General features: G+C 42.4%; 1 protein-coding gene across 2 annotated transcripts in view; it reads right to left on the bottom strand.

Moving 5' to 3' along the window:
* The window catches only part of triqk (triple QxxK/R motif containing), a 143,558-nt gene extending 130,870 nt beyond the window's left edge, over positions 1-12,688 (bottom strand). The window contains exon 1 of one of the 2 annotated variants that reach the window (XM_068031610.1): positions 12,600-12,688. The gene's annotated coding sequence lies outside the window, so the exon portion shown is untranslated. The remainder of the gene's footprint in view (positions 1-12,599) is intronic. The other variant, XM_068031611.1, reaches the window with a different exon arrangement.
* Between the last annotated feature and the right edge of the window lie 11,956 nt (positions 12,689-24,644).

Below are 24,644 nucleotides of genomic sequence, written 5' to 3'. Positions count from 1 at the left end.
AAAAAGAAATTGTGTGCATGTAAAAAAATGGCAGTGGTACCAATGGCGTATCTGTGGTAGCCTTTAGATTGTGCTTCATAATCATAGAAAGTACAAAAGACAGAGACACTGGGATTGGAGAGAAGGCGAGAGAGCAGATTGAGGGGCAGAAAGTGTCTCTTTCTCTCTCAATGTAAAGTAACTTCAGAGCTCAAAAAAAGCAGTTAAATTTTGAAACTAGCTAATTATCTCATCTATGTTTTGTTGACAATTACAAAATGTCGATACTAATTGCTCACAGCTGTGAATAGGAGGAATGAGATAGGAAGAAACACACAATAAGAGATTCTCTTTCCTTATTCTGATTTGGTTTTATTTCTTAACATAAAGTTAAATTTTGAAAGCAAACTAAACCAGTTTGAAGTAAACAGAGAGGACGACAGTGTAGCAGAGAAAGGAGGGGAGGAAAATGGTTGAGTGAGGGGTCTCTGGCTTCTCTCCAACTGCCTTTAGAGAAAGTGATAGGAAGGGGAATGGGTTATGAAAGGTTGAAGGGGTAAGGGATACAATGGGCAGAATCTTGTGCTGATTGAATATTTTCTGGATTCGGGACCATTTCCGGGTCCCGACCCGGCACAGGTCTGTTGTGCGCACTCCAGCGTGATCTTCCGGGAGGCAGCCTTCGACTTGGCAGCCTCCGCATCCGCCATCTAGTTAAGGATGACAAGCGAGGTCCTAGGCCACAGACCCAATGAGAGGGCCCACAGTGGTGGACAGCTTGGGAAAAGAATTATGATGTTTTAAAAAATCAATGTGGCGACAATTGCCAGGCCATCTGTGCAGAGGGAGAACCCCTTCACAGGATGACAAATGGCTGCATCTGCAGCTCTGGAAAGGCAGGGGTATTAAAACAGGCCTCAATGGGCCCCTGGACTGCTGCTGGGAGGTCACCCCCCAGGCACCTGCTGGGCTTCTGGCTCAGTGGGGGCCTATTTGCCACCGATAATATCCTGGCGACATCACCATTTGCCTCAAATAGGTGTATAATTGCTTATAATTAGCAACCAGATGCAAGTTTCCTTCCGGTCCTGCCTACGTGGGTCTGGGAAGATTCCATCCATTGGGAGCAAAACTGAATGATTCGGGTAATAGTAAGGGATCTGCTAAGGGCCATATTTCTCCAACAATGCCCAACATAAATGCAGCCTACAGCCATTGATGTCCTCTTCCCCACTACAGCATATCCCCAGCACGTCCCACCTGAAAGCAAAGAAAAAGACACAGAAAAGCGAAAACAGATAAAATCAGAGGAGATAAAGAAAAAGAAGCACAGAGACATGAAAGAAAGCAACCATACTCTTAGACTTACTATGTGCAACACCATATGAAATCAATTATCATACATAGGAGCAGGAGTAGGCCATTCAACCCCTCAAGCCTGTTCTGTCATTCAATTAGATTATGGCTGATTTGTAACTTAACTCCATCTACCCACCTTAGTTCTGTAACACTTAATACCCTTCCCCCCAAAAAATCTACCAATCTCACTTCTGAAATTTTCAACTACTTAACCTCAACAGCTTTTTGACAGAAGGGAGTTCCAGATTTCCACTACCTTTGTGTGATGATGTGTTTCCTGACATTGGTATCATTCTGGTGCATGTGTGCTGCACCACCACCCACCCTCCCCTCTCCAACAACAAGCCCAATATATCCTTCCCGAGGTGCAGTGCCCAAAACTGAATGCAGTACTCTGAATGGAGTTTAACCAGAGCTTTATATCAGTGATTCTCAAACTGCTATCACAGAAACCTTCCAAGGGATCCACGATGCAGGGATAGCCTTACAGGGGGGCGACCCCCCCAAGGCAAGGACACCGTGGTCAAAAGTAAGTAGACAAAATGAACAAAGTTTGGTCAAAGAGATAGATTTTAAGGAGTGTCTTGAATGAGGAAGGGATATGGGGAATGAGCAAGAAAGTTGAATTGAAGCCCAAGATCAGCCATGATCATATTAAATGGCGGAGCAGGCTCAATGGGCCCTATGGTCTACTTCTGCTCCTATTTCTTATGTTCTTGTGAAAGAGAGGTAGAGAGATAGAGGAATTTAGGGAGAGAATTCTAGAGCTTACGACCTTGGCAGCTAAAGGCATGACAACCCAATGGAGAAGTGATTCAACTCGGCGATGCTCCATAGGCCAGAATTGGAGGAGTGCGGATATCTCGGAAGGTTGTGGGACTGGAGGTGATTACAGAGATAGTCTCCAAAAGTCTCCAAAAGACTTGCAGGTTGATAGGTAAATTGGCCATTGTAAATTGCCCCTAGTGTAGGTAAGTGGTAGGAGAATGGTGGGGATGTGGTCGAGAATATGGGATTAATGTCGGATTAGTATAAATGGGTGGTTGTTGGTCGGCACAGACTCGGTGGGCCGAAGGGCCTGTTTCAGTGCTGTATCTCTAAATAAATAAATAAATAAATAAATAAGCAAAGTAAGCAAATGAGCAGTGATCGCAGGCATGGATGTGCTCCTGCTCTCCCCATGCTCCTCTCTCCATGATCAGCTTCCCCAGGGTTCCTCTCTCTCCATGCATCTGACAAGGACAGACAGATTTGCAGAGAGAAGCAGACACACCCAGCTCACTGATATCAGCAGTAAATACCTGTCCTCTTAAAAACATTTTTAAAACAATTTTTACATGCAGCACTTTCATATTACGAGCATTATGTAGTATTATATTTTAGATGGAGGGTCTGCGATTATGAATCCATTTCAATGAAAAAAGTTTGAGAATCACTGCTTTATATAACTGCAACATAAATTCCACCCAATTGTATTCCAACCCCTTTGTGATAAAGCCAACATTCCATTTTTAATTTTTTTTGTACCTGTTTATTGGCTTTTAGTAATTACTGTATTTGGACCCCTAAACCTCTCCGCTCCTCCACAATTTCTAACTTCTTGACATTTGGAAAATAAACACATTTCCCTATATTGAAAGTCATCTGCCTCAGTTTTGCTCACTCACAATCAATTGTTATTAAATAGTATGTAACATAAGAAATAAAATGCAACTTTTATAATTAATTTTCAAAGGATATTTTGAGGTGGCCTAGAGACTTAGTTTCCTCGAGACTGATTACAACCACTTTTTTTGAAGACGTTCCTCAAAAGAGCAGAGAGAACGAGCCTGAGGGAAACCAGTGCCGGAGACCAACAGGTAAGAAGCACAGACCGGATGTTCAGGGACAGAGCAGCACAGCAGAATGAGTGCGAGCTTCAGGGCGTGAGGTTAAAATAAACTAAAGGGAAGTTTCTGATTGGTGAGTAGCTTAGGAGTTTTTTTAATATAAATGTTTCATAAATCTTTACTTAATTTCAGTTAAATTTAGTTATTCTAATAAATAGAGGCATAGTAGGACATCCCAGTTCTGTGGCATGCACATCCTGTTCCATGTTCCAAGGATACTTCTTGTGTCCTGGATGATGACAAGTGCAGCAAAGTGTCGTCAGCTGGAGCAGCTGAAGCTCCAGGTTTCAGAGCTGGAGCAGCAGCTGGCGTTACTGCAGTGCATCTGTAATGCTGAGAGCTACCTGAATAGCATGTTTCTGGATGTGGTCACCCCACAGCTTAAGAGTATGCAGGCAGAGAGGGAATAGGTGACCATCAGACAGTCAAGGAGGACCAGACAGGCAGTGCAGGAGTCACCTGAGTGCAACTCATTCCCTAACCAGTGTTCAGTTCTAAATACTGATGAGAGTGATCGTTTCTTTGTGGAATGCAGACAGAGTCTAGTCCACAGCACCATGGGTGGCAGGAAGATGATTGGGAAAGCAACAGTGATAGGGGATTCTATAGTTAGGAGAACAGGCAAGCAGCCGCGGATCTGAATCCAGGATGGTCTGTTGCCTCCCTGGTGTCGGGGCCAAGGATATCACTGAGCGACGGCAGAGAACTCTGAAGGGGGATAGTGAACAGCCAGGATTCAAGATCCATATTGGTACCAATGACATAGGTAGAAAGAGAGACTAGGTCCTACAGGCAGATTTTAGGGAGCTAAGAAAAAGACTAGCAAGCAGGACCTCAAAGGTAGTAATTTCAGGATTACTCCCATTGCTACAAGCTAGTGACTATAGAAATAGAAGGATAGGACAGATGAATGCATGGCTGGAGAGATGGTGCAGATGGGAGGGCTTTAGATTCCTGGGACATTGGAACCAGTTCCGGGGAGGATGGACCCTATACAGGCCAGGCGGATTGCTCTTCAACAGAGCCGGGACCAATGACCTCACAGGACGCTTTGCTAGTGCTGCTGGGAAGGGATTAAAGTAACTTGGTGTGGAATTGGGAACTAGGATGTAGCATCAGAAAGAAGAAACAAGGTGCACAAAGGATTAAGAGAGACAACAGCACCAGAGTAAGAAATAGTAAGGTATTAGGTGGGGTCAGAGTAACAGGGAACGCAATGAGGTCTAAATTAGGTTCACAGCACATGCATGTAAACACACAAAACATGGTAAATAAGGTTTGTGAGCTGCAGGAACAGATAGTCACATGGGATGATATCATGGCGATAACGGAGACCTGGCTCAAAAAATGACAGTAAAACCAAAAAGGTGCTGGAAATACTCAGCGGGTCTGGCACATCTGTGGAGAGAGGAGCAAAGTTAACGTTTCAGGTCTGTGACCTTTCACTGACCTGAAACGTTAACTCTGCTTCTCTCTCCACAGATGTTGCCAGACCCGCTGAGTATTTCCAGCACTTTTTTTGGTTTTATTTCAGATTTCCAGCATCTGCAGTATTTTGCTTTTATCAAAAAATGGCAGGACTGGGGAGTAAATATTCCAGGATATAAGATATTCAGGAAAGATAGGGAAGGAAAGAAAGGAGGGGTAGCCGTATCAATTTAGGAAAATATTACAGTGCTAGAAAGAAAGGACATCCAAGAGAGGTCAAGGACAGAATCTATTTGGATAGAGTTAAGGAAAATTAGAGATATCATTACACTACCAGTTGCATTCTAAAGGCCACTAAACAGTGGGGGAAAGATATAGAGGAGCACATTTGCAGGGAAATTGCAGAAAGGTGCAAGGACTATAGAGTAGTGATAACGTGGGATTTTAGTTATCCTATTATAAACTGCAATAGTAATAGTGTAAAGGGCAGAGGGGGGAAGATGTTGTGAAGTGTGTTCAGAAGAATTTTCTTGATCAGTATGTTTCCGGCCCAATGAGAAAGGAGGGATTGCTGGATCTGGTTCTGCATAATGATTTGGGTTAAGTGGATCAAGTGCCAGTAGGAGAATATTTAGGGAACAGTGATCGTAGGAACATAGGAGCAGAAATAGGCCATTTGGCCCCTCGAACCTGCTCCACCACTTAACTAGATCATGGCTGATCTTCTACCTCAATGCCATTTTCCCACAAAATCCCCAAATCCCTTGATATCTTTAATATCTAGAAATCTGTCGATCTCTGTCTTGAGCATACTCAATGACTGAGCCTCCACAGCCCTCTGGGTTAGAGAATTACACAGATTCATACCCTCTGAGTGAAGGAATTCCTTGTCATCTCAGTCCTAAATGGCCTACCTCTTATTCTGAGACTGTCCCCCCTGGTTCTAGAACCCCCCAGCCAGGAGAAACATCCTTCCTGCATCAACCTTGTCGAGCCCTGTAAGAATTTTGTATGCTTCAGTGAGATCACCTCTCATTCTTCTAAACTCGAAAGAATAATTCTTTCTGGGCGGCACAGTGGCGCAGTGGTTAGCACTGCAGTCTCACAGCTCCAGGGACCCGGGTTCGATTCTGGGTACTGCCTGTGTGGAGTTTGCAAGTTCTCCCTGTGTCTGCGTGGGTTTCCTCCGGGTGCTCTGGTTTCCTCCCACAAGCCAAAAGACTTGCAGGTTGGTAGGTAAATTGGCCATTATAAAAATTGTCACTAGTATAGGTAGGTGGTAGGGAAATATAGGGACAGGTGGGGATGTTTGGTAGGAATATGGGATTGGTGTAGGATTAGTATAAATGGGTGGTTGATGGTCGGCACAGACTCGGTGGGCCGAAGGGCCTGTTTCAGTGCTGTATATCTAATCTAATCTAATCTAATATAGGCCCAGTCTCCTCTATCTCTCCTCATAGGACAATTCTGCCATCCCAGGAATCAGTCTGGTGAACCTTCACTGCACTCCCTCTATGGCAAATATATCCTTCCTTAGGTAAGGAGACCAAAACTGTACACAATATTCCAGGTGTAGTCTCACCAAGTCTCTATACAACTGCAGCAAGACTTCTTTACTCTTGTACTCAAATCCTCTTGCAATGAAGGCCAACATAGCATTTGCCTTTCTAACTGCTTGCTGCACCTACATGTTAGCTTTCAGTGACTTATAAACAAGGACACCCAGGTCCCTTTGGCCATCAATTCACAATCTCACACCATTTAAGAAATACTCTGCATTCTGTTTTCCTTACCCAAGTGGATAACTTCACAATTTAGCTATGGGAAATGGACAAGGAGCAATCCAGAGAAAAATACTTAATTGCAGGAGGGCCAATTTCAGTGGAGTGAGAGCAGATTGGCAGGCAAAGCTGTAACAGAATAATGGGCTGCTTTTAAAGGGGAAATAGTTTGAGTACAGTTGAGGTACATTCCCATGAGGGAGAATGGTAGGCTAACCAAAGCCAGAACTCCCTGGATGCCAAGAATGATAGAGAGTAAGATGAAGCAGAAAAAGGGTGTGTCTGACAGCTGTCAGGTTGATAATACAAGTGAGAACCAGGCTGAATATAGGAAGTTCAGAAGAGAGGTGAAAAAGGAAATAAGAGAAGCAAAGAGAGAGTATGGGAAGAGACTAGAAGTTAACATAAAAGACTTGTACAAGCCTATAAATATTAAAAGAGTAGCAAGAGGATGGGTGGGACCAGTTAGGGTCCAAAAAGAGGATCCATGCATGGAGGCAGAGGGCATGGCTAAGGTACCAAATGAATACTTTGCACCTGTTTTTACCAAGGAAGATGATGCTACTGAAGTCATAGTGAAAGGAGAGATAGTTGAGACACTGGATGGGCTACAAATTGTAAGAGAAGGTATTAGAAAAGCTGTCTGTACTTCAAGTTGATAAGTCACCAGGACCGAACGGGATGCATCTGAGGATACTGAGGGCAGGAAGGGAGGAAACTGCAGAGGCACTGGCCATAATCTTCCAATCCTCCTTCGATACAGGGCTGGGGCAGAGGACTGGAGAATTGCAAATGTTACACGCTTGTTCAAAAATAGGCATAAGGATAAACTCAGCAACTAAAGGCCAGTCAGTTTAACATCAGTGACGGGAAAGTGTTTAGAAGCGATAATCCAAGACACAATTAACAGTCACTTGGGCAAGAATGGAATTTAATCAAGAAAAGCCAGCGTGGATTTGTTAAAGAAAAAATGTATTTAAAACTAACTTGATTGAACTTTTTGATGAAGAAGCAGAAAGGGTTGATGAGGGGAATGCGATTGATGTGGTCTTATATGGACTTTGGCCTCAAATGGAGTATTGTGTCCAATTCTAGGCACCACACTTTAGAAAGGATGTGAAGGCTTTATAGAGGGTGCAGAAAAGATTTACGAGAATGGTTCCAGGGATGAGGGACTTCAGTTACATGGACAGATTGGAGAAGCTGGAGTCCTTCTCCTTCAGAAGGTTGAGAGGAGATTTGATAAAGGTATTCAAAATCATGAGTCGTCTAGACAGAGTTTATCTAGAGATAAACTGTTCCTAATGGCGGAAGGTTCGAGAATCAGAGGACACCAATAAAAGGTGAATGACGAAAAAACAAAAGGTGACATGAGGATAAACTATTTTACGCAGCGAGTGGTTCAGATCTGGAATGCACTGCCAGAGAGCATGGTGGAAGAAGATTCAATCATGGCTTTCAAAAGGGATTTGGATAAGAACCTGAAGAGAAACAAATTGCAGGGCTACAGGGTGTGGGACTAGCTGTGCTGCTCTTGCAGAGATAAAGCACGGATACAGCAGGCCAAATAGCCTCCTTCTGTGCTGTAACCATGCTAGAAGGTTCCTGCTATGTATAGACAGGGTGTTTATAAAGTCCTTTTGCAACTTTAAACTTGAATAACTTTGGATGTACACGATAGACGTTTTCACTCAAAACACTTTAAATTTCTAGGATTCAAAATAACCGTTATCTTTGGTTTCAGTCCAATTTTCCAACTCTTGAAAAACATTCTCCAGTTGCCACTGAGTGATTTCATGAACATTATCATGAACATTAAAAACTTTTAAAATTATGCTTTCATGTCATTCAGTTTGCTTCTTTCACGTGTACATTCAAAATTATTAAAGTTACACAAGGACTTCATAAACACCCTGTATTAACACAGCTTACTTAAGCATTCATGTCACTTAGTGCGTGGAATTGCCAAGATTTGGAAATAAAACAGTGAGTGGGATTACAGTAGTGATAATTTTTTTTTAAATTACATATTTAGGATTTTACTACAATATGTGTCTTACGGTCCATTCCAGGTTCAGTCACAGTAGCTGAATTTTACTATAATTGACATGCAAGTGTAGCATCTGTTAAGCTGTGCAACTTTGAAAGCTGACCCACCTCTTAGATGACTTTGAAGAAGTGACAGTAGGTAAACCTTTCCTACTTCCAAAATGCTTTTGATAAAGTTCCAAATGAAAGGGTATTAATTAAGCTCAAAGCTGTTGGGAATGATTAAGATGCTGGCTGTACAGTAGGATACAGGTACTCCTCAGAGGAGTTATATCACAATGGAGGCAGGAGGAGAACTACTGAGTAGAATACCTCAAGGCTCAGTGCTGGGATCACTATGGTTTCCATTTTGCCACAATAGGAGGGGCAGTGGAAATGAAGGAAGCAGTTCTGAAATTACAAAATGAATTGGACAAGATAGATGGCATACTTCATGAATGATGTTGAAAAGTCAAGGATGAAGTTGAAAGAAACCCAAGAGTTCTCGTAGATTCAATGCCATATATGTCTAACCAATGCAGAGTAGCAATCCAACAGAACCAATAGAATGTTTAAATACTAAGGCAAAGCAGTAGAATGCAAGTCAGAGGAGGTAATGATTAAACATTATAGAGCTCAGGTTACACTGCATCTTGAATTTGAGTCCAGTTCTGATCACCAGGCAATGAGAGATAGTCAAGTTCTGGAAGCAGTGAAGAACTATTAAGATGATGCCCAATGTCATTGAAGTTGAAAACACTGGTTCAGCTGCTTCTCCATCTCATGCAGCCTCTAAGCTGTGGGGATGCGTGGCAAATCTCGAACATAGGCCGCGCACAAAAAAGAAAAATTAGAGATAACATTGCTCCCATCACCTTCCTTTAAGATCCTCAACCAAGCTATTGTTAACATCTTTTTCTTTGGCTTGTAAGGAAAAATTGAATGTTGTCTCAGTGATATGGCTTGGAACATTTTATGTTAAAGGCACCTTATAAATGCAAGTAATTGTTGTTGTCAAGGACTTGAGTAACTAAGAAATACTGGAGAAATAAAAACAGAAAGTGCTGGAAATACTCAGCAGTCTGGCAGCATCTGTGGAGAGAGAAGCAGAGTTAACGTTTCAGGTATGTGACTTTTCTTCAGATGAAAGGTCACTGACCTGAAAAGTCAACTCTGCTTCTCCCTCCACAGATGCTGCCAGACCTGCTGAGTATTTCCAGCAGTTTTTCTGTTTTGATTTCAGATTTCCAGCATCCATAGTATTTTGCTTTTAAATACTGGAGAAAATTGGGCTTTTGAGTCGAAAAAGATGTCTGAAAGGTAATTTAGAAGTAATTTGTTTACACAGAGAGTGGTGAAACTGTGGAACTCGCAGCCAGATGGACTCAGTGAGGCTGATATTATTGATGCATTAAAGGGAAAATTATACATACATGAGGGAGAAAGGAATAAAAGAATACAGGGGCAGGGCGGAAGACGTAATTCGAGGGAAAAGAAGCTCATGTGGAATGTAAACATGATCAGTTGGACTGAATGCTTTTATGCTGTAGGTTCCGTGTGATTCTATATTACAATTTTCATTTCTGAGTCAGGAGGTCATGGATCCAATCACCATTCCAGAATTGAATACATGTTTTAGTTTGGCACTTCACTGCAATACTGTATTAGTAGAAATGCCATTGCCTTTCAGACAAGACATTTAAAAAGATCCCATGGTTCTGTCTGCCTGTTCAGATGGATGTTAAAGATCTCATGGCACTCATCAAAGAAGTGGAGGAAGTTTCTCCCATTGTCCTGGTTAACCGTGTTCACAAAAACAATACCCCAAATGCAGATTCATCTCACTTGCTGTGAGCAGAAGCAAGTGCTGTGTACCTCTACATAACAACAGTACCTGGTAGGGTTACCAACCATCCTGGATTGCCCAGGAGTCTCCAGGAATTGGTGACAGATCTCCCAAGCACTGCTTCCGCCAATCCAGAGAAAAGTACTCTTGTATGTGCAATTCACACCCGAACGCCACTGTAACCCTCTCCAATCCTGTCCTGTTCAATTCTGGTTATCTCCCAGATACTCGAGGTGCTGCCCATATTGGATTTCAGCCAATGATGGAATTTCCTCATTTCTGGTCGTCGTCCTACCACACTTCCAGCGAAGTTACGGTGATGTGATTGAGTATTCCTTGCCCAGTGAAGTAGTTGACGCTACTTCAGTAAAAGTTTTTAAAGCTAAGGTAGATATCTTTTTGAACAATAAAGGAATTAAGGGATACGGTGAGTGAGCGGGTAAGTGGATCTGAGTCCACGAAAAGATCAGCCATGATCTTATTGAATGGTGGAGCAGGCTCGAGGGGCCGGACGGCCTACTCCTGCTCCTAGTTCTTATGTTCTTATGTATGACACGACATGATTGAATATCACATGATCAAACCTTCAGACATATGTTGGAGCAGAGTTGGCAGCTAGCCCTAGTGCCTGTAATTCAAAGTAATGCATTGTGCAAAATGCTTTGAAACGTTTGATTTGGTACTACACACATGTAAGTTTTTTCTCCTCTTCAGAAGTCTTCAGAAGAAGGAATTTTCCTCCACACAAGATCGGGGGGGCAGGTTGTTCAATACTGCCCGTCTAAGAGCGAAGACCAAAGTACGGAAAGTCCTCATCAGGGAACTCCTCTTTGCTGACGATGCTGCTTTAACATCTCACACCGAAGAGTGTCTGTAGAGTCTCATCGACAGGTTTGCGGCTACCTGCAACGAATTTGGCCTAACCATCAGCCTCAAGAAAACGAACATCATGGGACAGGACGTCAGAAATGCTCCATCCATCAATATCGGCAACCACGCTCTGGAAGTGGTTCAAGAGTTCACCTACCTAGGCTCAACTATCACTAGTAAACTGTCTCTCGATGCAGAAATCAACAAGCGCATGGGAAAGGCTTCCACTGCTATGTCCAGACTGGCCAAGAGAGTGTGGGAAAATGGCGCACTGACACGTAACACAAAAGTCCGAGTGTATCAAGCCTGTGTCCTCAGTACCTTGCTCTATGGCAGCGAGGCCTGGACAACGTATGTCAGCCAAGAGCGACGTCTCAATTCATTCCATCTTCGCTGCCTCCGGAGAATCCTTGGCATCAGGTGGCAGGACCGTATCTCCAACACAGAAGTCCTCGAGGCGGCCAACATCCCCAGCTTATACACACTACTGAGTCAGCGGCGCTTGAGATGGCTTGGCCATGTGAGCCGCAAGGAAGATGGCAGGATCCCCAAAGACACATTGGACAGCGAGCTCGCCACTGGTATCAGACTCACCGGCCGTTCATGTCTCCGCTTTAAAGACGTCTGCAAACGCGACATGAAGTCCTGTGACATTGATCACAAGTCGTGGGAGTCAGTTGCCAGCGATCGCCAGAGCTGGCGGGCAGCCATAAAGGCGGGGCTAAAGTGTGGCGAGTCGAAGAGACTTAGCAGTTGGCAGGAAAAAAGACAGAAGCGCAAGGGGAGAGCCAACTGTGTAACAGCCCCGACAAACAATTTCTTCTGCAGCACCTGTGGAAGACTCTGTCACTCTTGTATTGGCCTTTATAGCCACTCCAGGCGCTGCTCCACAAACTACTGACCACCTCCAGGCGCTTACCCATTGTCTCTCGAGACAAGGAGGCCAAAGAAGGTGAGGTTGGCAAGAATGCAGTAGTTTGAATTAGTACATAATTTACATGTCATATTTGAAACCAAATGATTTGCTAAAGAATGACTGCACGTTTTAAAATGTACCATCTCACTGTCCTAAAACACATTAATTAAATACTTCTCACTGCAAACGTTATAAACGTGGTGAAGTTCAGTAATTAATAGACAAAAAATGTCAACATTGCTTCCGAGTCAACCAGCCCGAATTGACGTTCGACCCGTCCAATCAAAAAGCAGTAAGTGCCCACACCGTCCAATGAGCTGCCAACAGTAAGGAGGACTGTTCCTTCTGTTCCCCCAACCCCCATTCAGCTCATGATTGATGAAAATAAATCTCAGAATAAATAGACTGTTTTCGGGAATACATCGCAGGCGGTAAACAGCTGGCGATCAGTGTATGTGTTTACATGTCTGGCTGCTGAATAAAGAAGTGAAGTTGGACAATACCCGCTGTACACGTCACTCGCTCCCTCGCTCCTCCAGCCCCGCCGCCGTTCTAGAACCTGGCCCTGTTCCACCTCGCGCGCTCACTGTCGTACTTCCGCTCTGAGCATCGCGCCAGCTCAGCGAGGTGGAGGTAACCTCTTCTGGTAGGGCAATGACAGGATTCCTCCATTGTCCGCAGAATACCCTCAGTTCTGTTGAATGCAACTTTTCTAAAAGCGTTGAAAATAACCCTCAAAAACAGTTAATAACCACTGCTCATGTTCCCGAATTATATTCTACTGTTATCAGCCGTATTTTTTTTTATTCATTCATGGGGGTGTGGGCATCGCTGGCAATGCCACCATTTATTGCCCATCCTAGATTGGGTTTGAGAAGATGGTGATGAGCTGCCTTCTTGAACCATTGCAGTCCACCCACAGTGCTGTTATAGGGAGGGAGTTCAGGTTTTTGACTAAGTGACAGTGAAGGAACTGCAATAAGAGTTACAAGTCAGGATGGTGAGTGACTTGGAGGAGGTTTCCTTGCCCATGTTTGACCTGATGCCATGAGACTTCATGGGGTAATGCCACACAGGTGTCAGAAACTCACCAAACATAACAGTACAGAAGTGGGTTTGATCTATCAGTCTGGCAGAGGGCCTGAAGATCCCAACACACATTTTAAAACCAGGGCAAAAAACAGGGTGGGGTGCACTTCATAGTCTTAGATACACTTAAGCTTGCATTGGTGTCGAATAAAAAGCTAGTATTGGTAACAACACTCCAACAACACTCAAGAAGCTCGACACCATCCAGGGTAAAGCAGCCCATTTGATTGGCATCCCATCCATCACCTGAAACATTCAATCCCTTCACCACCGGCGTACAGTGGCTACAGTCTGTACTATCTACAAGATGCACTGCAGCAGCTCACCAATGATTCTCCAACAGCATTTCCCAAACTTCCAATCTCTAAAGCCTAGACGGATAAGGGCACCAGGCACGTGGGAACAGCTCCAAGGGTTCCTCTCAAAGTCACACACCATCCTGACCTGGAACTATATCGCCATTCCTTCATTGTCACTCGATCAAAATCCTGGACCTTCCGCCCTAAACAGCACTGTGGGTGTATTTACATCACACAGACTTCTACAATTGAAGAAGTCAGTTCACTACCACCTTCTAAAGGGCAATTAGGGATGGGCAATAAATGCTGACCTTGCCAGCGATGCCCACATCCCGTGAATGAATTAAACAAAGGATTGCTGATAAAAGAGACATACTGTCGAAGCTTTTCACCTTTCACTCATCAGGGCAGACCCAAGAATGCCAAAAGTCAAAGGAAGCAACAATTTATACTGTATGAGAAAAGGGTGTTGATTGGTTGGCAAGTCGACTCTGATTGGTCAAGGCGTTGCCATGGGGAATGCACCAGAGAACTATTGCCCCCATGCTTTTGACTTAATTCAAAAAAGGTGTAATGCCTGGACTTGTATCTTTTGCTTGCAAAGGACAGGTCCCTGCATCTGTATATATGTAGCTTCTCACAAGCATAAATCAGCCACATTGCAAGCCCAACTGATAATCTTAAATTGGTTGTTAGTGTAATTATTAGTACACTCGGGATTGTTCAGCAAGTGCTGCCCAATCGCAGAATCATATGTAACGTTAGACATTGTATTCTGAGTTTTCCAAGTACGGGCTGGTTGCAGTGCCAGTGCGATGCCAAATACGTAGGCCGTACGTCCCAATGACAAGATTGTTCAAGATTACAAACTCATTTGGACATTTAAAGTTGTGTTTCTTCATACATAAACGTAGAATTAGTGATCATTAATCCTAATGAATGGTATTTGACAAGTATGAAAATAATATAAATAAAATGCAGAATCAATTCACAGCTCCAGAAATGAATTTTAGTGAGTTCATTACCAAGGAAGAGGGTAAAAACTCAATATTATACCGATATAATGTTTATGTGTTAGGTACTAATTGTTTACATGCCTCATTTGATCATTTTGTAATACACCTTTGAATTATAAGATTACAACACTAAGTGGCGCCATTATGTGAAAAATAGTAAATTATTTTAATGTAACTTAATTTAAAAAACGCTTAAAATTCAGTAAAATTGTAGATAAAAACACAGAGCCAAAAGTCATTGCGTATAATCTGCACTGAGAAAATCTTAATCCACTGTTATTTTTGAAGTGAATTGAAATAGTGTACAATGATTATTGGAAATGGTTAATTGTGGCGTTTCTTTTTTCCAAAGTGCCTGAACATCTGCAGTTCTTAGGAAATATGTATTATTACCAGAACGATCCCAGAGCTAGAACCACAATACAGCAGTGTGCAATCAATCTTCCGTGTTTTGCAGAATTAAGTAACATAGAAAATCTTAGGAACAGAAAAAGAGCAAATGACTGAATGGTTGGTAAGGAAGGCCTAAAAATGTCTTTATTAATACAGAACAGAAACATTTACTAAGTTCATTTTAACCTTTCACCTTTAACACTAGTCCCCAAATTACCACTTCAGTCTAGTGTGAACTGTGATGGAATTTTGTACTAAAAGTAACAGAAAAAACTCAAAACGAATTATAAAACTTCACTGGAAACTGATGCGGTTTAAACAGATACAGTGATTTTTAAAATAATTTAAGCCGTTCAAATTTTTGCTTCTGTGTAAGGGTCTCTCTTTTACTTTCTAGGGTGCTTGATTAAATTCACAAGGTACAAAACATGAAAATGTAATGGAAATGAACTAGAATTTGTTAATCAATCTGTGCAAGCTAGTGTCACTGACTAAAATATAATGTTTGTATCAGGGCATTTTGAATTGTTAATGCTGATGCAAATTATATGAGTTAAATGTAGCTCTTGCCTAATGAAGCGTAGGGAGAATGAATGTGGGCTGTCTAAAATACAGTCTAATTAATATTTTATTACAAAGTTTTTAAAAAATACTTGTCATTTACTGACAGTAATCAAAATTCTATGGGCAGTTAATAAAATCAAAGCACAAATAAATATCTATTATTTTGTAACAGAAAATTTGAGAAGGGAACAAACATCATGAAGAAAAGCAAGACGGCAACAAATACAAGGTTCATGAAAATATAGTGAGTTATCGAGACAAAATAAAATAATTTTGTTTCATGACAGAGGATAGCCATAAAGTAATAATGGATAAATCTCTGTAGATTAGCCAACTTCGTAAAAGAGCTCATAGATCTTCAGTTATTAAATTGGAATGGAATGCTTTGTGTATTTTATTATGAACAATTGCAAGACAAAAAGTGAGTTTCTAAAATGTAACATACATGATATTTACAACTTACAGTAGACTAGATTATTTTAACTCATGGTAATATCAGTTATATTTACAGTGTTTTAATAAATCTTTATTTGTAATATCCAACTAATTGAACAAATTGGTTGCTGTGTTTTTGTGCATTAAAAAAGTGTCTACACTTCAAAAGTACTTCTGAAACACTTCAACAAGACTTGTGAAACACTTTGGGATGTTCTGAAGTTGTGAAAGGCTCTATATAGAGACAAGTTCTTTTTTTTTCTTTAAAAAGATGGATCAGGGTGTAGGGCATGAATCAAACTTACTTTTAGCACATCATGATGTGTTTTTTTTAACTTATCTGTGAAGATATTCTAGAATGGTGCTGTAGTTAAGTGGAACAATAGTGGAAGATTGTCAGGAGATGGCTTGTGCTTGGACTAGATTTTCTTTGCAATAGGAGTGAATAGGAATAGTACAGTAAAACTGGATAATGGGATAGGTAGCACAATGCATAGACAGAACGTTGCCTTCAATTTTGGAACATAGATTTAATCCAGATCGGATTGATAGAATTGAAGCTTTTCTTTTCCGTTACCCCCTGAATTGTGGCACATTCTTGGCAGTAATTGGAGGAAAATCTACAGTTGGATCCTGTTGACATTTTCCTTTGTTGACCTTCCTCCCCTCACCCCCTGTCCCGCCACCACCACCACCACTACAAATCAGCAAGCTGCGGAGCATACACCTTGGTCATTCTGCCACAGGCAAATGATTTGCTGGCCCATCCCATTCCCTCCATGCCTTATCTGTTCAAAAGAATGCAGCAGTTAAAAAAGACAGTGGGGACAATTTGCAGCAGGCCATGGATACAGAAGTTCTTGCAGACCATGTCACGAAAATGTGTTAGGGGAGATGGTGGCATAGTGGTAATGACACTGAACTAGTATTCCAGAGACCTCGGCTAATGCCCTGCAGACACGGTTTCAAATCCCACCATGGTAGCTGGTGGAATTTAAATTCAATTAATTAATAAATTCAATTAATTAATTAAAAAATCTAGAATTGAAAGCTAGTCTCAGTAATGGTGCCATGAACCATCATTGATTGTCATAAAAACCCATCTGGTTCACTAATATCCTTTAGGCAAGGAAATCTGCTGTCCTTACCTGGTCTGACCTACATGTGACTCCAGACCCACAGCAATGACTGTTAACTGCACTCTGAAATAGCCCAGCAAGCCACTCAGTTCAAGGGCAATTAGGGATGGGCAACAAATGCCAGCCTTGCCAGCAATGCCCACATCCCATGAAAGAATTTAAAAAAAGATTTTTTTTTAATCCACCAGCTGGAAACCTGAATATAAAACTGGTGGAGACAAACAACTCAGACCTTGCAAGCTTTGAACTCTGTCTGCTGACCATGAGCACTGAGGCATATTGCCTGCTGCAGACTGTAGCGTTCAGTAGTTTAATTGATCTGTGTTTGATTGTGTTAGTCTGCTCACCGACCAATGCTCACTGTGCTTAATTACGTAAGCCTGAAGGAGGAGCTACTGAGAGTAGAGATCTTTCTGGAAAGAACAAACAGAGACCCCTTGAAGAAAATCAGCTGCATTGTTGCCTCCCAGAGAACCACCGAATCAGCATCCACATCTTCAAAATAGAAGCCTCAGGACTACCAAAGGAAAGTTGCACAGCCACTGAATTCAGCCTGAAGCCAGCCGAGTCACCAACCTGCACACACTGTATCCCCCTTTTATTTCTCTGGACTTTAATTCGACCAATCTATCCTTCACCACCTATTTGTGTGTGTGTGCACAGTTGGAGCGTATTTTATTATTTTACTTAGATCAGTTTAAGTACAATAAAGCAAGCCTCTTTCTTTGTTAAACTCAAATAAACCTGTCCTATTGGCTCTTTTCATGAATACGGTGCATAAACAAGTAAACACTCACTGAATTGACAAGTATATCCACTTCAAAAAGAACTAAATCTGATGTGGTCAAACAAGGAGAAGGAAAAGAGGGGTGCCCTTCGACCTCTCCTCACCTGATCGTAACAACCACAATGGGCCCAGAGGTGGCTGCAAAATACATGTGCTGCTCTCCCCCTTGTTCAGGATTTCAGGAGTTGCAGACAAGTTTTTTCAGGGCAAACCTACATGGTTCTCGATCTTGAAAAGCAATTTGGTTTTCCTTTGGCCTCCACCTGTCTCTCTGCTATAACCAAGAATACAAGAAGGATTATGAGGATAACCACAGAAAGTCTAGGCTGATGAGGGAACCCTTTCTTCATGTATCCATACCTCATATGTACAGATTCAGGCAGGGCTTCCTCAACCTGATGTCTCAGCAAAGCTTGCAAAGGATGTGCTGTGCTAGCTGCCAGACATAGGAACACGAACATAGAAACAGGAACATAGAAACAGAAGGCCAGCCTATTACACCTGTTACATCATTCAATGATATTATAACATATTATAACATTCTTATAATACGTAAGTTGCTGGGAGTTGTTTGCACAGAATCAAAGAAATTCCCGCACAGGAGATCATTGACTCATTATAGGTGTCCTGACGATTATTCCACAAGACCTGTCCCAATTCATTCTACTTCTCTTTCCTTGTATCCTTTGGAAAGGTGAGAGGGGAAAACATGGGCATTATAGACCAGTTACCCTAACATCTGTTGTTCGGAAATTACTAGAGTCTATAATTAGGTGACTGAACACCTTGAAAATTTTCAGCAGATCAGAGAGAGCCAGCATGGATTTGTAAAGGGTAGGTCGTGCCTGATGAAGCTGATTGAATTTTTTGAAGAGGTGACTAAAGTAGTGGACAAGGGAATTTCAATGGATGTTATTTATATGCACATCCAGAAGGCATTTGATAAAGTCCCACATAAGCGACTGTTAGCTAAAGGTGAAGCCCATGGAATTGAAGGAAAATTGTTGACCTGGTTATGAAATTGGCTGAGTGGAAGGAGACAGAGAGTAGGGATATTGGACAGGCACTCTAATTGGCAGAATGTGACTAGGACCAGCAGTGACCTGAAGTATTGTGAGCAGTTCTGGGCACCACACCTGAGGAAAGATAAATTGGCCTTAGAGGGAGTGCAGATTTATTTTTTTATTTATTTTATTTTTTATTTTATTTTTTTATTTTTATTTAAAAAAATAAAATTTACTAGAAAGATACCTGGGCTCCAAGGGAAATAAGATTAAACAATCATGTGTTGTATTCCCTAGGATTTAGAAGGTTAGGGGTGATTTGATCAAAGTTTTCAAGACGTTAAGGGAACAGATAGAGTAGATTGGGAGAAACTTTTTAAGAGATATGGGGCAGTGGCAGGTATATGCAGTTAGATCGGAGATGTCATGATATCATTGAATGACGGAACAGGCTGAAGGGACTAAATGGCCTTCTCCTTTTCCTATGTTCCTTTATTATTTTTCTTCTTCAAGTGTTTCTCTAGTTTTTCCTTAAATGTGTTGATTGACTTGGCTTTGGTAGCCATTTTTAGTAACTTACTTCATTTTACTGCTTCAACACAAGTAGCAGTTTAAAGTTATTTTTTGTTGCCTCAACTGTCAGCTGGTTTTGAGATGGTGATAGGTATAATAAGGTATAATAATTAATTGATTACAGAGAGATGTGACTAGCTGTTATCTGATCAGCAGTTCTTTTCCATGGCAGCTAGATTATTGTGTAATGTTACAAAGAGATATCGATAGATTAATTGAGTGGGCAAAACAGTAGCAAATGAATTTCAATTTGGCACACAGAGATAGAGGTGCACAAAACCCTTCTGATGTTTGTGGAGTGTGACATATGGACCATCCTGCATCCTGAGGGTATCTAGGGACAATACATTTGCATTACTTGTCAGAAAATTGAGTTTTTGGAGCAGAGGATTTCTGTGCTTGAAAAGTAATTGACCACACTCCACAGCATCAGAGAATATGAGGAGTTTCTGGATCCTACTCTCCAGAATATAGTCACCTAGGCAGTTCAGGGCACAGGGATAATGTTGAAAGAGAGAAGTGGATTGACATACAGGGTGGTAGCAGAAGAAGACAGAACTCACAGATGCAGGGAGCCCCTGAGATCCTGTAAATGTCAAATGTACAGTTTACTGCATTTCTCTGGGGTTTGCACAGCTCTTCGATCAATGTTAGGGCAGGTGTGCAGAAGAACCCCTGCAGAAAAATACCCCCGATAGTGATGGACAAATATGGATTAAACAATGACATCAGTTCAGAGGAGGGTGGTCCTGAACAACATTGCAGCAAGAGCAAGGACCACCAAAGGGGTGAGAGGAAGGTAGACTACAAGAATAGGAGAGTGGGTTAATGGGAAATTCTGTAGTTGAGGTATCAACATCATTTTTTGCAGTCGTTACTAGATGTCCCAAATGGTATGTTGCCTCCTTGGTGCCAAAGTGAAAAAACATTATAGAATGACTTAAAAAGCTTCTGAGAAGAGAACAGCCAAAAGTCATGGTCTAAGTTGGATCTAATGGTACTGATGGAAGTACAATTGAGGTCTTGCAGGCCTCATTGTATCATATTTCAGCCTGGGTGCATGGGATGTGCTGGGCAACTTCCTTGGAACTTCTCAAGCTATGTCACCATAACTCATCAGAGTTATGCTGGAAACCCCACGAATGCAGATAAAAGGGGCTTCTGCTGCACTTCTGATGAAACTATGACAGCAGAATAGGAGTAACAATAAACGATTCACCCCCATAGTCTATATTTCCCAGCAGCCAGTCACTAATCATTCCCTCCTTTTGGAAGACAATGGTAATGTTAGATTGATAGAGAATATGTAAATCATGGGTCAGCAAGCAAGAATTAATGTGTATAGTACTACGTTAGTGGTCATACCAACTGCACATTAAGAGAGTGAAAATCTTTTGGATCTTTGTACATCATTCCCACCATCATAGATGCCAGCTTTCAAACAATTTGATTCACTCCACGTGATATCAAGAAACGGCTAAAGGCGTTGGATACTGAACAGGCCCTGACAACATCCCAGGTGTATTATTGAAGACTTGTGCTCCAGAACTGGCCACGCACTTAGCCAAGCTGCTCCAGTACAACTACAACACTGGGATCTACCCAACAATGTGGGAAAATTGCCCAGCTATGCCTGTCCACAAAAAGCAACGTAAATCCAATCCGGCCAATTACCGCCCCATCAGTGTACTCTCAATCATCAGCAAAGTGATGGGAGGTGGCATCAGCAATAAACTACTCACTGATGGTCGGTTTGAGTTCCACCAAGGCCACTTGGCCGTTGACCTCATTACAGCATGGACAACATGGACAAAAGTGCTGAATTCTGGAGGTAAGGTGAGAGTGACTGTCCTTGACTTCAAGGCAGCATTTGACTGAGTGTGGCATCAAGGAATCCAAGTAAAATTGAAGTCAATGGGAATCAGGGGAAAACCCTCTACCTAGCACAGAAAGACAATGGTTATGGTTGTTGGCGATCAATCATTCAGCCCCAGGGCATTGCTGCAGGCGTTCATCAGGGCAGTGTCCTAGGCCCATCCATCTTCAGCTGCTTCATCAATGACCTTCCCTCCATTATAAGGTCAGAAATGGGGCTGCTCGCTGATGATTGCACAGTGTTCAGTACCATTTGCAACTCCTCAGATACTGAAGCAGTCCTTGTCCATATGCAGCAAGACCTGGACAATATTCAGGCTTGGGCTGATGGGTGGCAAGTAACATTTGCGCCACTCAAGTGCCAGGCAATGACTATCTCAAACAAGAGAGAATCTAACCATCACCCCTTGACATTCAAATGCATCACCATCGCTGAATCACCCACCATCAACCTCCTGGGGGTTACCATCGACCAGAAACATAACTGGACCAGCCATATAAATATTGTGGCTACAAGAGCAGGTCAGACAGAGGTTGGGAATCATATGGCAAGTAGCTCACCTCCTGACTCCCCAAAGCCTGTTGACCATCCACAAGGCACAAGTATGATGGATTACTCTCCAATTGTCTGGATGAGTGCAGCTCCAACAACATTCAAGAAGCTTAACACCATCCAAGACAAAGCTGCCTACTTAATCGGCACCCCATCCACTATAATATTAGTAGTTCCCTTTGCATGTGAACCATTATAAGATTCACAGGACTAAAAGTAATATCTAAAGAATACACGGGGTTTATTATAACTTAAACTAGCACACACATAGATAGATAAAATGTATGTGTGTGTATATATATATATATATATACAGTTATTGCTCGAGCCCATCTACACACATCTTACTCTGTCGGGCTACACCCACAATTTCCTGGTCATGTGAGATGCAACATCACTTCCACCAATAATCTTCACTTACAGCTTCTTAAGGTGGTTCTCCTTAAGGTCATCCCACAACATCCCCCTTTTTTCCAAAGATAAAAATTTGTGTACAGGATACAATGATGTTGGGGTTCAGACAAACTATACATGATTAAAAGAAAACATTACTGACAAGTCCCAATCTTGCTATTGTAAACCTCTTCCCAGAGCTGAGCTCGTCTTGACAACTCCTCTGAGACACTAGTGATTCGGAATTCTGGTTAGCATGTTCTTCCTCTGTGCTCGGAGCCTCTGTTTGTTCATAAAGAACAAAGAACAAAGAAAATTACAGCACAGGAACAGGCCCTTCGGCCCTCCAAGCCTGCGCCGATCCAAATCCTCTATCTAAACATGTCGCCTATTTTCTAAGGGTCTGTATCTCTTTGCTTCCTGCCCATTCATGTATCTGTCTAGATACATCTTAAAAGACGCTATCGTGCCCGCGTCTACCACCTCCGCTGGCAACGCGTTCCAGGCACCCACCACCCTCTGCGTAAAGAACATTCCATGCATATCCCCCCTAAACTTTTCCCCTCTCACTTTGAACTCGTGACCCCAAGTAATTGAATCCCCCACTCTGGGAAAAAGCTTCTTGCTATCCACCCTGTCTATACCTCTCATGATTTTGTACACCTCAATCAGATTCCCCCTCAACCTCCGTCTTTCCAATGAAAATAATCCTAATCTACTCAACCTCTCTTCATAGCTAGCGTCCTCCATACCAGGCAACATCCTGGTGAACCTCCTCTGCACCCTCTCCAAAGCATCTACATCCTTTTGGTAATGTGGCGACCAGAATTGCACGCAGTATTCCAAATATGGCCGAACCAAAGTCTTATACAACTGTAACATGACCTGCCAACCCTTGTACTCAATACCCCGTCCGATGAAGGAAAGCATGCCGTATGCCTTCTTGACCACTCTATTGACCTGCGTTGCCACCTTCAGGGAACAATGGACCTGAACACCCAAATCTCTCTGGACATCAATTTTCCCCAGGACTTTTCCATTTACTGTATAGTTCACTCTTGAATTGGATCTTCCAAAATGCATCACCTCGCATTTGCCCTGATTGAACTCCATCTGCCATTTCTCTGCCCAACTCTCCAATCTATCTATATTCTGCTGTATTCTCTGACAGTCCCCTTCACTATCTGCTACTCCACCAATCTTAGTGTCGTCTGCAAACTTGCTAATCAGACCACCTATACTTTCCTCCAAATCATTTATGTATATCACAAACAACAGAGGTCCCAGCACGGATCCCTGTGGAACACCACTGGTCACACGTCTCCATTTTGAGAAACTCCCTTCTACTGCTACTCTCTGTCTCCTGTTGTCCGGCCAGTTCTTTATCCATCTAGCTAGTACACCCTGGACCCCATGCGACTTCACTTTCTCCATCAGCCTACCACGGGGAACCTTATCAAACGCCTTACTGAAGTCCATGTATATGACATCTACAGCCCTTCCCTCATCAATCAACTTTGTCACTTCCTCAAAGAATTCTATTAAGTTGGTAAGACATGACCTTCCCTGCACAAAACCATGTTGCCTATCACTGATAAGCCCATTTTCTACCAAATGGGAATAGATCCTATCCCTCAGTATCTTCTCCAGCAGCTTCCCTACCACTGACGTCAGGCTCACCGGTCTATAATTACCTGGATTATCCCTGCTACCCTTCTTAAACAAGGGGACAACATTAGCAATTCTCCAGTCCTCCGGGACCTCACCCGTGTTTAAGGATGCTGCAAAGATATCTGTTAAGGCCCCAGCTATTTCCTCTCTCGCTTCCCTCAGTAACCTGGGATAGATCCCATCCGGACCTGGGGACTTGTCCATCTTAATGCCTTTTAGAATACCCAACACTTCCTCCCTCCTTATGCCGACTTGACCTAGAGTGATCAAACATCCGTCATGTCCCTCTCCTCGGTGAATACCGATGCAAAGTACTCGTTTAGAATCTCACCCATTTTGTCTGACTCCACGCATAACTTTCCTCCTTTGTCCTTGAGTGGGCCAATCCTTTCTCTAGTTACCCTCTTGCTCCTTATATATGAATAAAAGGCTTTGGGATTTTCCTTAACCCTGTTTGCTAAAGATATTTCATGACCCCTTTTAGCCCTCTTAATTCCTTGTTTCAGATTGGTCCTACATTCCCGATATTCTTTCTAAGCTTCGTCTTTCTTCAGCCTCCTAGACCTTATGTATGCTTCCTTTTTCCTCTTAGCTAGTTTCACAATTTCACCTGTCATCCATGGTTCCCTAATCTTGCCATTTCTATCCCTCATTTTCACAGGAACATGTCTCTCCTGCACGCTAATCAACCTCTCTTTCAAAGCCTCCCACATATCAAATGTGGATTTACCTTCAAACAGCTGCTCCCAATCTACAT

This window comes from Heterodontus francisci, chromosome 5 (assembly GCF_036365525.1).
Source record: "Heterodontus francisci isolate sHetFra1 chromosome 5, sHetFra1.hap1, whole genome shotgun sequence".
Lineage (NCBI taxonomy): Eukaryota > Metazoa > Chordata > Chondrichthyes > Heterodontiformes > Heterodontidae > Heterodontus > Heterodontus francisci.
Note: the sequence above shows the minus strand (reverse complement) of the source record. Positions and strands in the feature narration are given on the sequence as shown.